The sequence below is a fragment of the Saccostrea echinata genome, unplaced genomic scaffold (genome assembly GCF_033153115.1).
Source record: "Saccostrea echinata isolate AGI-Se365-2 ecotype Australia unplaced genomic scaffold, CSIRO_AGI_Sech_v1 ptg000037l, whole genome shotgun sequence".
NCBI lineage: Eukaryota > Metazoa > Mollusca > Bivalvia > Ostreida > Ostreidae > Saccostrea > Saccostrea echinata.
Genome location: NW_026889786.1, coordinates 2,815,903 through 2,823,288, shown reverse-complemented (window position 1 = coordinate 2,823,288; position 7,386 = coordinate 2,815,903).

The following is a 7,386-nucleotide window of genomic DNA, read 5'->3' as shown; positions in this document are numbered from 1 at the left end:
CTAACAACAAAACTTTATGATAAACGTGATGACTGCAACTTTTCTATCGTCAACTTCCCTTATTTAGGTAACAATAAAACCTTATCACCTGCATATGGGTTTATGTCTCCCAGTTGATTCGATACGCAAGAGCATGTTCTACGTACGATAAATTTTTAAAACGAAGAAGCAAGTAATTAACCAACAAGTTGGTGAAACAAGGATATCAACAGTCTTTTTGAAGTCATCATTTGGCAAGTTCTACTGCCGATACAATGGCCTTATCAGCAACTATAATCTATCATTAGGTCAAATGCTGACTGACGTTTTTCATACTAAGTGTTAGGCCATTATTTACACATTGAAATTTCTACGGATTTTCCCGTTTACCCGATCATGACAAGGAGCACATGGCGGGTGTGACCGGTTACTCCTCCATAGCACCTGATCCCGCCTCTGATGTTTTTGGAGGTCCGTATTTGAACTGCTCCCGATTTGTATTTTTTAAATGGACTTTGAGTTAGAATATAGTTCGTTATCTACTGTTTCATTTGAACGGATTTTTATGAAGCTTAAGAATCCAAGAATCCAGTATAAGTAGGTTAGATCAAATTTTTAAACACTCAATGTGATTTTGAACAATTACATGCTTAGAATGTGAAGTGTGAGTTTAAGTTTGATTTCCAGATGTAGAATTAAAACCATATTATCCTAAAATATAGTTATAATAACGAGTCTTGCAAACGAAGACGATATTAGTAGAAGCCTTGTCTTCTGGAATCACAACATACTGTTAAAGTAGTCTTTCTAATCCTTCTATCATCTTCGATTAAGTGAAAAAGGAATTATAGATGGCTCACATAATGCCTTTTAACTTTCTAACACGACTCTTTAGTATATTTCTAAAACACTTAATACATTCTGACAAAGTGTTCTCATATCTGGTATAATCTTCGACAGAATTCATAATAAAAATGAAGTTCGTTGCCAATTAAAAGATCGGGAATCCCTGTGTTTAGGATCTTTGAAGATGATTGCTTTTAGGTCGTCATTTTCCACTTTATTAATATCACCCGTAATATGTGTCTAGTTGGACTGTAGTTGAAAGAAGAACAAGAATACTAAGATGATTTTGTTTTAGACGTTCAATAACAAGGAACTGTAAGGTTTGTTTATTATTGAAAAGTACGTAACAGTTTAGGAATATCTGAGGGAAATACAGGGTGTAGACTTCAACGTGAAATATAGTGGAATGCAAGTATGAACTTTTTATGGTTAAGAATGTTATGTTCCCATCATCTATTCCTTTATTGGCAAATTTAAGCTTAGGAAACTGACGGGTTAAATCAGAATAACATGTATTATCGGCACTCGTAGTGGCTTAAAGAGCTTGTGCTGGGCAACATTTATAATCACAAAAACTGGCCTGTATTCTCCAGTTGAAGAATCCAAGTATGAACTTGATTTAGTTTTTTCATATAATCTAGCAAAAATTTCAAGGTAACCGAGAAAAGTTTGGTGCAAATTTGATGTAGACGAAATTTTTTATTTACGTAAGTTTGTTTGTTGTTTAACGTCCCTCTCTAGATTTTTTCACTCAAATGGAGACGCCACCACTTGCCGGTGGAGAGCTGCATATTTTGACCCATGCTTGGCACTCGGGGTTATTGAGCAGTGAGGGATCTTTTTCGTGCCCACACTTATTGCGACACGGGACCTCGGTTTATACGGTCTCATCCGAAGGACCAGTCTCCATGTTCCACAGTGGGATTCGAACCCGCGATGTGAGGATCAACTCCTTAATCCGCGACTCTAGAGCAGACGCTCTACCACTGCGTCACGCGGGCGAATATTTACGTAAGAAAAAGTGAATCAAAAGACACATCATGTATATTTGATCCATTGTATGATCGATGTTCGTGACTTTGCCTACGTCAAGGTCTATTGTTAAAGAGTCCCATAACATTCATATTGACACATTGTGAGCTTGAAATATTCCCTACATTATCTATGAGACCAGTGCACCCATATGGATATGTTGTTCCTGGTTCTTGGACCCAGTGAAAATAATGAGTGATCAAACGAATTGAAATATTTATGAAGATGTTGATGGTCCCATTTATTTCAAACGTATGCCAAAGCATTCTCTTTTGATGAATTATTTGCTTCCCCACGTTGAAAACATTTAATTTTTTTTTACATAATTTGTATCTTTAAACATATCAAATTTGTTATACATTCGGGGTTGGTATTACGTATTTAAAATGATCGGGCTCAATTAAAATTGCATCAGTACAATGAAATGAACAATGAAACTCATCACCAATTTCTTAACAACTATAAAGGTTGCATAATCTTAATTCTCTAGGAATACACGACCTCTCCCTGTTTCAATAGGAAGCCTAACATTACCCGTTCTAAACATTAAGTGTATTACTACTTTTCCTCATATATGATAAACCACATTCATTTCGGTACACATTTATCAGTTTAGCACTTAGCACAAAAACTTATCCTTCTAACTTTCAACTAATTTAACAATGGCTATCTTCCCAGTTCAGACTATACATGTAACATTAAAATAATAGATGACAACATTTAAAATATGTTTGCAAAATTTAAGATGTTTTTTTTCGAACAGCAAAGATATAATTCTCAATATTTCATAATCGTGTATTAAAATCATTTTGGAAACGTTATTAAACATTTCAAGTTTATATTTCCGAAAAGCAAAAAATCTGTGAATTCTTCATCACATAATTTTGAAGTTAGACCACACACATTTAGACTGATTATTTTCCTTTTCGAGAGAGGTATTTTTACTAGTTGTTATTTTCGGTTGAATTGCAGACAATGACTTCTCCCCATGGCTCCTAATTGTTGTTTCCTTCAGTAATCATTTCCATTGACGGTGGTACTAGTGGTATAACGCTGGGGTTTATTTGACCGTTTTTTTTGGTTAGTACATGTACCTCCATTGACTATGGTGGCGATGATACAACATTGAAGTTTGCTTGAGTGTTCTGGATCATGGCTTTGTTCCATAGATTGACAATCTGTTGACCTTTCCATTTGGTTTCCTGCACTATCACTCACTTTCAACACGAAGGCTTGGAACCTTTACTCGATCGTTTCCCATCTACATGTAATAGCAGTTTAGTTGGTTTCTCCAGCTCCACTCTTCCCGTCTATGCTTTTTGTTTATCTCTCTCTCTCTCCCTCTCTCTCTCCTTGTAATATGGATAGAGTTTCTTCATTTTTTCTGCAATTTGCTTAAGGAATTGTTCATTCACTCCATATGGTTTGTCGTATAGTGTATTTGAATCGACGTTTCTGACGCATTGATTTTTGAAGAAAAGAAAAAAAAATTGCAACTATTGCTGACATTTCAAATGTTTTTTCTACCAATACGATTGGCTTGATGGAACTCAATGTCCGGTTTCAATGAATTCATTCTTGATGAAGGCTTTAAGAAATTCTGCTTTCTTTTATGCTTCTTTTTTTATTCCGTCGAAGACCAAGTAACACTACCTTTCATTGATCTTATTTGTATTTCTAAATTAATATCCTTACTTCTTTAACTTCTATATTTAACGCTGGAATCTCTGTAACTAACTTCTTGATCACATTCACGTCTTGTTGATATTCCTCTTTTTGGCTTTAAAATTCTATTGAGTGTCTTTAATCATCTTTCTTAGTCTTTTCCCCCCGTATTATTGTATATTTAGCAAAGGTTCGGAGCCGAAGTTTAAGTCCATCATTTCCCACATGGATTCTGTTAGATGTTATACGAGATGGATTGTTGTTGATTTTGTGTACAAACATGCTTACATAATTTATTCTCTCAGATTGGATTACGAAAAAAGTTGCTGGTACCGATTAACACCACAAATATTTTATCATTGGTTTATGAAAAAATCGTTAAAAGGGGGAAAATAAAAGGTGTTATGTTTTATTTTTGCATTGAATTACCCTTAAATGTTTTTTAATTTATATCGGAAATTTATTCCACCAATTTTTTTTAATTTAGCATATTTAAAGGGAACTTAAGAAGGGAATTTACATTTATCTCAATTTCGTCAATACATAATGAATACTAGTATCAGTATCCTTTTATTAAGGGTGTCGTATATGCTAAATTTCTTTTTTTTAATGCTGTGGATCTGTTTGAGTAAAATAGGTGATCGTTTCACATAGCAATTAAACGCCAACAAATTTTCTCGACCGAGAATTTTTTATGTCATCCCGAAATATCAAAAAAGTGTTTTATGAACAGATTCCTACATGCTATTTTCTTCAAATATGTAATTGATTTACCCAAACTTAGCATTTTTTTAAAATAATTATTTCTATATAAACAATGACTTTCTAAACGCAAAAACAAATCGCTTGACATATAAAAACAACATGCTGAAAAAAAAATTCTTTCTGACCTTGACACGCACAGAAATTATTCAATTGCATCTTGATATCAAAAACAGTTTCCCCTCATCCGATACTGTTTGGAAAAATTAATGGTTTTCATTTTTTTTAAATGATTATAAAGGAATGGGAACATGACAATGTCAAATGCAATAATAAACCAGTTTGCAATGATGCGAAATTCAATTTTTAATATGCTGAAATATTAATTCACTAAAAAAAAAAGACAATGTGCAACACCTTTACGCTTCCGTTCAAGGCCAGTGTATTGGAAGTACTATAGAATTCTATAAAGAGATAAAAAAGAAAAGAATGAATGATTATCATTTGTCAAGAATGATACAAGAATCAATTATAATGATGGTTTTAATTAACTTGAATTCTTTAGGAAGTACCTTGTACTATTTTTTGTAATCTGTGGGTAGAACTTAAACAAAGGGACTTCATTTTGTCCCAAAATACGTGCCAGATTGACGAATATGCGGAAAGAATTCAAAAATTGATCGATACTTTCATTACAAGTGTGCAATATCGGCTCTCTAAATTATTTCTCATTTTATTAATACCTGCAACACATATTATTTGGTCCATCTATTAAACGTTCTTAATATTGTAGACAAGGCGGCTCCTAAATATTTTTTCATCTTCAGTTATTTAAGATATTCTAAAAAGTCTAACTTAAAACTCAGAACAAAATCATCTATTGATTTTAAAAATGTCATGAAATACTTCATACTTTGTATAAAGAAGCGACATCACCTGATTGTCAGGGCAACTCTTTACGCAATCTTGTAAGATAGGTGTAAGATGAACAATGATATGGAAAACAAGAGAGGACAAAGTTGCCATTTAATGCCCTTTCTTTTTATCAGAAATGAGTGATCTTGTATTTTCCCACGTGAAATCCAAATTTAAATAGATTGTCGTCGAACCGATTTGTTTCTTATCGAACTCCATAACAACAACATAAATATTTGTAAATCTTGTTTTGCAAGGAATGACTTTGACACTACATTTTTAGAACCTTTCCTTTCCCCTTCTTACATAAATTACGAAACATTCAACCTTGAATAAAACAGGATTTTTAAATGTATATCGTACCTGAATTTCGGTGATTTTAATTTAAAATTAAAGGACTGTATCAAACATCGTTTTGGTGCTTTATCCAGAATTTGGCGTTAAAATATTTAGGTTATCCATCTCTAAGGTTTTGAAAATCAACCATTAAATAACTGAAATTGTGCAAAAAAATGACTGTGCTTTCAGTAAGTTATGAATATTACGATGCAGGTTTCTTCAGAGTAAATCATGAGAGTTCATGAACATATAAAGGGAAAATTTTACGATCCTAAATACCTTTAAAGGAAATGTGAATATAGACATCAATTATGCTTTTTCTAGTAAGAGACTGGTAAACACACATATTTCAAGATTTGAAGACGCAAAAGGTAGCACAAGAATCTTGGGGGAAAATGCTAAGTTTTTGATACTTTTTTGGTGTTTGAGTTCTATTAACATCAAATTTTTCAATGCATTATTCAAATTGTATGTGATATTATTGCAAAATTACATAGATTACTTTCACTCGATCAAAAGCATTTGTTTATTAGGCATGTTAAAAGTAAATTTAATTTGCAAAAAATTTCAATTTTTTCCTAAGGTGCACTTATTATGACTTTTAACAGGATCTTTTCAAAGACTACTTCAAAACATTCTGAATTATAACAAAAATCCTGGAATGAAAAAATATTTACAAATGGAATCTCATTTCAACCTAACCATACTTAGGTTTGATTTTACCTTACCTAAGCTGAAAGTTCAATTGAGTTTTACTTGCCAAACGTTATCTTAAACTTTCTAAATTTTTGTTTTCCTCTCAAGAACTACTCTGCCAATTTCAACCGAAATTGTCACAAAGCAGGTTCAGTTGTGTAAAGAAGATTTAAGTTTGTTTACATGGTGGATTATACCCAATTTAAATTGAAAATAAAGAACTATGGAAAACGGGTGGGATCATTTCTCAACTACGGGCCAGAAAAGATAAAACCTGTGACTGTAAGGTTTTTTTTAATGAATGGAGTCAGGGAAAAGTTTTAAACTCTTATATGCAAAAGGAAGCTGTAACTGTTATTTTTCGTCTGTCCTTAATAAGCTATGCATGAAAATGGTTGAAATCATGGACTTTTATTTAAAAGGGACAATAAATTTCATTTATCTACTAATACAGATTCATTTAACAAAAAAGAACGGCGACTTAGGTTTCCCTTGGGGCCCAACATAGATAACATAGATATTCACCAATCTTAAGTTTACAATCAAAGGATGAAAAATTGTATAATTACAGAATAAATATCCATTTTTAGGTGTTAATTGTGCTCTCTTGTCTGTTAAACATTATCTTGCATATCAAACAAATAGCCATTTTTTACTTATATTTACTTCACAATCACTTTCTCTCAACCTCTTACTAAGCTTTCTACATATCACTCTATATATTCTTAACAAAAACTTTAATTCATTAAACATTTTATTTCCCCACCCCAGTCTGGAATCTCTCCTCATATTAGCCACGCCATTGAAAACTAAGATAATTCAGAGTTCTCTCCAGATGCAATTTAGGTATAACTCTTGATTTATAACTGTTTGGTGTTTTAGAATATATAATTGATAAAATAAATTCATGACATAAACAACATGTTGATTAGATATTCTTTTGTATAAAGTTCCAACAAAGTCTGTTAAGCAACTTTTAGCAAGGACTTGTTGCAATTAATAGAATATCATGATGTGTTGGGGTTTTTTTTCAAGTGAAATTAAGTTACATATCCCTGAACATGTTTGTGTGAGGACATTATTGATGATCAAAAGTGGATGTTTCAAGATTTTTCTTTCAATTATTTTGAGCTATACAGAACTTGTCTGCATTTTTTTCTTATCTAGAATTATCCTCTTATCACAAGAACAGATCGTCATCCAGAATATACA